Genomic DNA, 9449 nt, shown 5'->3' on the forward strand with positions numbered 1-9449 from the left:
TCCCCCTAGCGCTCTGAGGTAGTGCGAGTTCCCTTTTGAAAGGGAATGTCTCAGGTTATGACTGTAACCTATGTTCCCTGACAACAGGGAACGAGACACTGCGTCTCGTCGCCATGCCTCCAGCCTGCTTGCACAGTCCCTTCAGGCGAAGAAGTGGATGACATGTTCTCTAGGCGCCCCTTTTATACTTCCTGGTCACGCTAGTGTATGACGTCATGGCTGATGCCGGCCAATATGATTGTCGTGATTATACAGTGTTTCAGTCATCAGTCACGCTGAGGCGTTCCCCTAGCGCTCTGATGCAGTGTCTCGTTCCCTGTTCTCAGGGAACATAGGTTACAGTCGTAACCTGAGACGTTATAATAGTCATTACAAATCAATTCATCATAACTGGTAAAACCTGAAAGCAAAAGAAAGCAAATATCTGTTACAATATCAATCAATATTACTATTAAAGGTCCCATTGCATGGATTATTTTATTATTTTAGAATGTTTCCTGGGGTGCTCTTATAATGTTAGTATGTTTTTTAGATCAAAAGTTGTTATGATTTAGAAATAAAAGGCATATTTCCTAGCCTGATTTCATCTTCTGATTTGAATGCTCTGTTTGAAGGGGCGTGTCTGCTGTGAGACTTCAGTGTAAACGCCCACTGCTGTGATTGGCTGACATGCTTGCATATGAAATATCTGGCATTACATGTGGAACTATCTGGAAAACTTTTACTATTACAGCTATTATTATACGTTTTTACTATTACAGCTATCGGGATTAACGAATCGTGAGAAGTTTTTAAAGTATTTAGATCTATTCCCATCACATAAAAGGTTGCAGTGATGAGCATTGAGCAGATAAAAGTCTGTTGATCGCGTGAAAAAAGATCTTATCATTGCAACGCAGTTTCTGCACTCTCAATGATTTCACCAATGCAAACATGAGGTATATAAATACAGTAAGAGCTTCGTTGTGCAGTGTAACAGCGTCATTGATTTCATAACGAGTTTTGGCAAGTGTCCAGATAAACTCGCGCTGTGTGATTGACAGCTTGGGCGATTGGAAAGGGATTGTTCTTTGATCGCTTTCTGTATATATACTAATCACAGTTTAAGTAAGATTATTTTCATCCTACTAAGAGAAACGATGTGAAGTTGATCACTACTTCCATAGTAAATCACTACTTACCACTTGCTGGAATATAGTTGAAATTGCCCCCTTCGTCAGTATGAAACGCTGAGAGATGCCTGCTTGATATTGTCCCAGGTTAGAAAAACAGTCCGCGGTGAAATGGACAGAGCAAACTAACAACTTCGAATTAAACTTTTGCGGTATCCGATTATAGATAAACATCAACCACGCCTGTTGACATTTCGCCATCAATACGCCTGTATTCCTGTGGGCGGAGGTTAGTCAAAACACGGTTCTAGTGACGTCATTAAAGAAGGAAGTAGAGGGATGTAGTTCAATCCGGCCGTTCGATGTAGTCGACTTCTGTTAAATAAAATATCTCACTTGGCATTGAACTTTGAGCTTTATAATTTTACAGATATTATTTATACTCTAACAACAACAACATTACACACTAACAAAAGTTTGAAACATGGGATCACGAAGAACAGGACCTTTAAATACTATGGTAATGCCACAAATTAGTCCTACCTGTTGCGACATTCCCTTCTCTGCCTTCTCTTATAAAATAACTTATAAAATAACTGCCTTTTCTTATAATATAACTTTTTTGGCTAAAGGTTGCAGGCTTGTCTTCCAGTGGCTTTGACTCAACTGCTGATGAGCGAGTTTTAGTTCAACACATGCGCAATACAATGCAATGCAATACCCGCACTGTCCGTGCTGTCTCAAAAATTGGCCTGCATGTGGACGGGGTTTGCTGGTGTTCGCGTGACGTAATTTTTGTCATCAGGAGGGTTCGCAGACGACCGCAAACCCCGTCCACGCGCAGCCCAATTTTTGAGACCGAAGTATTCTTTAGGCTTTAAGATAAACCAAGATGGTTGCCAACAGCTGTTTTGTTGTTTCTTAAAATTTCATTGATGAGATTTTTTCCACTTTATTTATAGCTAAAATTAGAGATAGAGGAGGAGAAGAGTGAACAGAATCAGGAAATCTCATTGTCTGGATTCAAACTCATGACACCCACATCAGAGCATGTGTACCAACCTTCTAGGCCACAGCTTCAAGTGCTGCTCTCTCTCTCTCTCTCTCTCTCTCTCTCTCTCTCTCTCTCTCTCTCTCTCTCTCTCTCTCTCTCTCTCTCTCTCTCTCTCTCTCTCTCTCTCTCTCTCTCTCTCTCTCTCGATCTCTCTCCACATTATTATTTCATTGTGCCATTTTAAAAGCTGGGTGTGAAAGTTACGGAATGCATTCAATATTTCACTCTCAGACAGTTTGGGAGAGGGGAGGAAAAAGAAGATGTGAGGAGGAAATCAGGAAAGAGCAAGGGAGACATGAAGAACGAAAAGAAAAATATCTGGGATCGGACAACTCATAATCTTGACATCCAGGTAATCCATTTTATAACCCTGTCTTGGGACTAAGGCCTTAAAATAATTGTAGCAAGTACTGCTTTTTCCTTTACTCAAGTCAAATGTCTTTGTGGTGGGAAGCATGTTTGCATAGGACACAAATCAAAAAAATGTTAAGTCCGATATCACACCAACATATATAGGAGTGACCAGGGCTAATTGTCAATAAGATGGCAATTTGCCTCTACATTTCACATAGTACATATATGGCATGTGGTTGTCTTCTGAAATAGGGCAAATTCTCCCTTTGTCAAAAAAAGGTCCTTGGTTTGAGTCTCAGCAGCATGTTCTACCTGTAGTGACATAGGTTTTCTCCAGGTTTACCGAGAATCTAATATCATGTAGGATTGGTGAATTGGAGACAATAAATTGCCTGTATGTGTAAATGTGAATCTGTGTGTGACTGACCCCCATCTAGGGTGTTTCCCTCCTCGACTCTACAGGACAAGCTGTTTTAGAGATAGATGTTGCTTTGTTTTTCTTCACAAAGTGACCCCGTCAACTACTGGCCTGGCAGTATAATGGAGCGCTTTTAATCGTTTCCACGGATCCGTGTGAGCAGGGATCGTTTTGGACAATGTTGTCGCCTGTACGCGGAAAACGCAAAAAAAAAAAAAAAGTTTCAGTTTTTAGTACATTGTTCTCATGTAACCTAATTGTTGGAACTAGAACTTCTGATTAATTTTTCAGTTTATATTTGTAGACTTTCAGCTTTTATAAGACGCTTGTTTGATGATCCCAAAAAGATTCTCCAAATTATGATTCCAAATTATGAATTCAATTAGAATTCCAGGATATTTCTCCAATGCATCAGTCCAAACCAAATCCAACTACTTTCCTTAGGTGCTTTGCTGACAGAATCACAACTCTGCAAACAGTGCCTCCCCTTTGCAGAATCACAGACAGACATGCTCAGACAGCTTTATAGTTGTCTGCTATCTGCTGTCCAGCAGTCTGCTTGCTTGAGTGTTTACCAGGAGATAGCAGTGTCTTCTCATTCTCCAGCCCCTCCATACCGAAATCATGTTGTCCCCCACCCCTCACTCGAGTGTGCAGAGGCTGCTGGTTCAAGGCTTTCCCCTGTGTAATACCAGCTGTCTGAGGCTTTAGTGTGTGGTTGAGGGAGTCCAGGCCCCAGGCACAGGTGTAGATAGCCACTGGGCCCCACATCAAAGTTCCTCCAGATAACCCAGCAGTGTTTCATGTGTGAGGTATCTTTCCACAGAGCAAAATGCCCCGGCCCCCACCTCCCCACCTCCCCATACTCCTGCTTTTCTCAATTCTATACTATCTCTGCTGGCTGTCTGTGGGTCCGTGATCCACCAGACCAGACTACTTCCTCTCCCCCTACACATTGTTTCACTCTTGTCTTTTTCCCCCCTTCATTCACCATGGTGAGTTAGAATTAGAGGTCTACACACCTGACCTGAGACTCAACAAAAAAAAAAAAAAAAGGTTTGTGTTGGACCTGGATTCTAATTATAAAAAAATATTATTATTATAATAATTTTTTATAAACTAATTTTGTGCGTGCACAGACATTCACACTTCCTCATATCCGAGTCAGCGCTGTAAAAATTTAACGTTTTATTATTTGAAAACATTGACGTTTACATTACAGTCAGATTGGGTTGGGTATAGAGTCACATGGCTTCAAATGAAATCAGTTACAGAATGCTTACTGTTTTTCATTTCCACAACATCTCAAAACATGTATTGTGTTAAATAGCATTTTGTGATGTAAATGACTGTCAAATGACATCTGTTACATTTCTGGAATTAAGTGTCAGATTTGTTTGTCTTGCTAACTTTTTAGTTTGTATCACTTTTTTGGCATTATTTGACAAAATTGTATCTTGATTGGAAATGGTAATAAAATATTCTGCTCAAAAGTAATACGATATTTACAATTTTTTTTTTTTTTTTTTTTTTTTCACACGTCCCATTTCATCTCAGGGTCTTCACTGCCACTGTGTCTTAATAAACAAGTGCAAGTTAAAAAATAAAATAAAACCTTTATTAGGGCAAAATTACCCTAGCTGAGTGATAGTCACAATTTCTGAAAAATGTATGCATAATTTTCACACAATAAATATTTAGTTGTTTATAGTATATTTGCTGCACTCTCTTAGTTTAGTTTAACTAATCTCTTAATTTAACTAGTTTAGTTTATTCTGCTTAGTTTAGTTATAAACGTGTAATCATATTTTTTAACAGATTTTAATATTAAAATATTAAAAGTCTACCTCTAGGAAAGTCATTTGAAAAGCAGCTAAAATAAATGATGAAGGCTGTGTTGTAAAATTGTCCAACACCTGAAATCTAAAAGTTTTAATAAAAATCAAACCCGTACATAAAAGTGCATAAAAGTATTGAAGAAACACCACAATACAACTCAATTCTCATTGTGAGATTTTATTTTCACTCCAGTAGTACGCTTTTACAAACACAGCAGCTAAGCAAAATCCAGCATGTGTCATAGTCGTTTGATTTATGCTTTTACGCAAGCATTATGGACAGTGAGACATTTAATGAAGGTTCCTATAGGACTTAGATAGCACTCTTTTTCTTTCAAAGGGACACGGTGCTGTCTTCCCCTTCCATATGTGAACAATGAGGCCTTTTTATTTGGCCCACTGTAAATTTTGCGGGCAGCAGTGGTGGGAGTAGGGAGGTCACAAGGCTTTAATATGCTTAGCATTGACTGTCTCTCCCTCTTTCTCTGCAGCGCATCTATTAGAGCCCTGATTTGATTTTGGTCTATTCATTTGCAGTCCCAGCAGTAGCCTGCGGTGGCCCACTCTCTGCCCCTCTAATTGGTTGTGTCTCTGCCTGGCTGTCATTAGATTAGGTTGGACTCCTGGACACTTGTAGTCTGCGCTTGTCCATCCATTTATTCAGGCTTAATGTAACGCAAAATTCATTACTGATCACATTAAGCGTGCAATCGCAGATGTGGGGGAGAGTTCTGACGAACATGGGGCTAACCTGATGGAGCAAGTGGGGAAATGGTGGAAAACAGTGAATGAAATAGGGGAGTCATTGCTAGAGATTGGAATGTAGGCTACCTGCTTTCGCGTAGAAAAAAAAAAAGATGGAAGAAAAAGTCGTTTTAAACAAATGTATTAACTTGTTTTTTAAATAAAGGTTTCAGAGTCAGTGATATCAGATTATATTGTATTTTTATTGTACTTACCCTGTAACTACATGGAACAAGAGGGTAACAAGCATCACTTTAATTTACGACCCGCAATGTCACACTTACCCTGTAACTACATGGAACAAGAGTATATTTACACAGTAAAAAAATAAAATAAAATTGTGATAGTTTTATTTTGACTTGCCTTGAAACATGCAAGCCCATAAACATCTGCACTTTTGCTATAAAAAATACATAAATTACTGTATAAATGCACAGATAGGTACCCTGTAATTTTTAAAAGCCTATACAGTATGTATTGATACTATTATTACAAAAAAGGTATGCAGTGTATATTCTCGCTTAATTGCTCCCAAATGTAAGATTGTTGTATTATAATAGTAGAATAAGTACCCCTTAGTTCTAAAATACTTACAGTATAAATGATTTGTTAATTCTCCTGGTTGTTACCCCTTTATTAAGTTGGCTTGAGAGAGCCAACTTACTGATATTGTACTTACTAAAAAATATAAATCAAACTCCTCCTAGAGCTTTAACGCTACATACTCCAAACTCGGCTCAGACACTCAGACTGTTCTGACTCGGTATGCTATATCTTTTCTAACTGATCGGACTTACGGTTTTCCTAAAAATGACGATCAAAACTCGGAAAAACTCCCATTGACTTAACATTGGGCATTCTAAAAAAATTCAAATCCAAACCGACGTTTTCACACACACAGACACAAAGGGCCTGACACCCCTGCGTTTCTCTCCCTCTCTCTCTCCCTCAGAGGGTTTATATTATCGAGCAGCCAATAAGTAATGGCCTAAAATCTACATAGCAACCACCCAGGACACCCTAGCAACCGCCGAGCAACCACCCAGAACACCCTAGCAACCGCCGAAAATACCCTAGCAACACCATAGCAACCACCCAGAACACCCTAGCAACCACCCAGAACACTCTAGTAACCACCCAAAATACCCTAGCAACCATCTAGCAACACCCTAGCAACCACCCAAAACAGCCTAGCAACCACCCATAACACCCTAGCAACCACCCAGAACACCCTAGTAACAACCCAAAATACCCTAGCAACCACCTAGCAACACCCTAGCAACCCCCCAAAACATCCTAGTAACCACCCATAACACCCTAGCAACCGCCTAGCAACCACCCAGAACACCCTAGCAACCACCCAAAATACCCTAGCAACCGCCTAGCAACCACCCAAAAGACCCTAGCAACCACCCAAAATATCTTAGCAACCACCCAAAACAGTCTAGCAACCACCCAGAACACCATAGCAACTGCCTTGCAACACCATAGCAACCACCCAGAACACCCTAGCAACCGCCTAGCAACCACCCAGAACACCCTAGCAACTACCCAGAACACCCTAGCAACCACCCAAAATACCCTAGCAACCACCTAGCAAAACCATAGCAACCATCCAGTACACCCTAGCAACCACCCAAAAGACCCTAGCAACCACCCATAATACCCTAGCAACCGCCTAGCAACACCATAGCGATCACCCATAACATCCTAGCAACCGCCTAGCAAAAAACGTTCTGGTCCAAACTTTCTTAAGCCAACTTAAAGTTTGTCTCGACGAACTTTCGCATCTAGTTACATATTGTTCTCTTATACTTACACTTACATGTAAGTACTTTATAGGTACACTATAGTTACCAAAAGTTACGCTGTAAATTCATCTTAATTACACAGTACTTTCCGGGCTGTAATCTAAAGCGTTACCGAAAAAAAAAATCTCTGACTAAGAGAATAATTTAAACTAGGGATGCATTGGTCAATAATCGGTATTGGACAATAAAAGCAATTATTTTTTACTATTGGCATCTGAAATCACATATTTTTTTGACAAGGTACTTATTTTGAATAAATAATTACTTCAAGACTGCTAAAAAAAGTATGTTCTATATAGTATGAATGTGTGTAGTATGTATGTAATTTGGACATACTACATTCGCCATGTTGTCATTATCATGTGACCCACTAGCATCAGCAGCATCGATTCACTGCTATTCACAAATCCTCTCCCATGGCCTCATGGTATAGTAAAGTGTCCATCATATGCACACTTCAGAATCAGAACTTCAGAATACAAGTTCTGGCAGCGACGCAGAACAACGAGTCATCTCTTCCTTTTTAAAGTTACTTATAGTTAGTAGAATGTCTAAAGTGGACTATCGAAATAAAGTGTTGCCAAATGGCCCATTGATTTCCACTGTAAGTGTCTCACCACCTCATATAAACGCCATATTCATTTTTACAAGGATGAAAATGTGAGTGATATAATTACAGTCTGTGCAATAGCTTAATAAAGGACCTAGAACACATGTAATTTTCAAAGTTCACGACTTTTAAAAGTGTTTTATGAAGTTTCTGGCTACAGAAAGCTGAACAACTGCCATGTTTTAAATTACACTCCAATCCATTGAACACACTGTACTTCTATCCCTCACAGCGTTGTTTTCATTCTGGTCAAAATTTTTATTAAATTGCGCTACCCTAACTAAAGCACAAAATTAATCTATATTGAACAAACATTATATAAATATATATATATATATATATTATATATATATATATATATATATATATATATATATATATATAGTGGGGAGAACAAGTATTTGATACACTGCCGATTTTGCAGGTTTCCCCACTTACAAAGCATGGAGAGGTCTGTAATTTTTATCATAGGTACTCTTCAACTGTGAGTGACGGAATCTAAAACAAAAATCCAGAAAATCACATTGTATGATTTTTAAGTAATTAATTTGCATTTTATTGCATGACATAAGTATGTGATACATCAGAAAAGCAGAACTTAATATTTGGTACAGAAACCTTTGTTTGCAATTTCAGAGATCATACGTTTCCTGTAGTTCTTGACCAGGTTTGCACACACTGCAGCAGGGATTTTGGCCCACTCCTCCATACAGACCTTCTCCAGATCCTTCAGGTTTCGGGGCTGTCACTGGGCAATACGGACTTTCAGCTCCCTCCAAAGATTTTCTAATGGGTTCAGGTCTGGAGACTGGCTAGGCCACTCCAGGACCTTGAGATGCTTCTTACGGAGCCACTCCTTAGTTGCCCTGGCTGTGTGTTTCGGGTCGTTGTCATGCTGGAAGACCCAGCCATGACCCATCTTCAATGCTCTTACTGAGGGAAGGAGGTTGTTGGCCAAGAACTCGCGATACATGGCCCCATCCATCCTCCCCTCAATATGGTGCAGTCGTCCTGTCCCTTTTGCAGAAAAGCATCCCCAAAGAATGATGTTTCCACCTCCATGCTTCACGGTTGGGATGGTGTTCTTTGGGTTGTACTCATCCTTCTTCTTCCTCCAAACACGGCGAGTGGAGTTTTGACCAAAAAGCTCTATTTTTGTCTCATCAGACCACATGACCTTCTCCCATTCCTCCTCTGGATCATCCAGATGGTCATTGGCAAACTTCAGACGGGCCTGGACATGCGCTGGCTTGAGCAGGGGGAACTTGCGTGCGCTGCAGGATTTTAATCCATGACGGCGTAATGTGTTACTAATGGTTTTCTTTGAGACTGTGGTCCCAACTCTCTTCAGGTCATTGACCAGGTCCTGGAGAGGTTGGAGTCTGTTTGATTGAGTGTGTGGACAGGTGTCTTTTATACAGGTAACGAGTTCAAACAGGTGCAGTTAACACAGGTAATGAGTGGAGAACAGGAGGGCTTTTTAAAGAAAAACGAACAGGTCTGTGAGA

The sequence above is a fragment of the Rutilus rutilus genome, assembly GCF_951802725.1.
Source record: "Rutilus rutilus genome assembly, chromosome: 7".
Taxonomy (NCBI): Eukaryota; Metazoa; Chordata; class Actinopteri; order Cypriniformes; family Leuciscidae; genus Rutilus; species Rutilus rutilus.